The sequence below is a fragment of the Halyomorpha halys genome, unplaced genomic scaffold (genome assembly GCF_000696795.3).
Source record: "Halyomorpha halys isolate HHAL.00 unplaced genomic scaffold, Hhal_1.1 Scaffold359.1, whole genome shotgun sequence".
Taxonomy (NCBI): Eukaryota; Metazoa; Arthropoda; class Insecta; order Hemiptera; family Pentatomidae; genus Halyomorpha; species Halyomorpha halys.
The window spans coordinates 287,630-288,007 of record NW_027104882.1 but is presented as its reverse complement, the minus strand read 5'-3'; the positions used below and the strand labels follow the sequence as shown (position 1 = coordinate 288,007).

General features: G+C 35.7%; 1 protein-coding gene across 1 annotated transcript in view; it reads right to left on the bottom strand.

The window, feature by feature from the left end:
* Positions 1-378, bottom strand: part of LOC106681679 (arylsulfatase B) — a 29,297-nt gene that overhangs the window by 24,751 nt on the left and 4,168 nt on the right. The gene's annotated exons all lie outside the window — the stretch shown is intronic.

The following is a 378-nucleotide window of genomic DNA, read 5'->3' as shown; positions in this document are numbered from 1 at the left end:
AACAGAAAGGAGTATCTTTCATTGTCCCCTGTCTTAATTAAATTATCTTAAATTTGGAAGTTCTGAAAATTTTATTGAAATTATGCATATTTACATTCAAGAAAATTCCCTACATCAGGCCTTGGGTTGAGGCCTGCGCGGCATCTTCTACCTTGCTACCTGATATCAGGTCAGTTCTAATGACTGATTTGAATGTAAAAAAAAAAAAAAAGCTGAAGTATGCGTAGTACAGTTTATCCTTTCCAAAACCTGTAGATTGCTTGCGCCTACCAACCGCCACCTTTTTTTATAGTCACAAGTGATCCTTGAAACACCATTTACGGCTCTGTTTTTCTTTTTTATTCACCAAGAGGATTTCCGGAAATAAATTATCTTTGG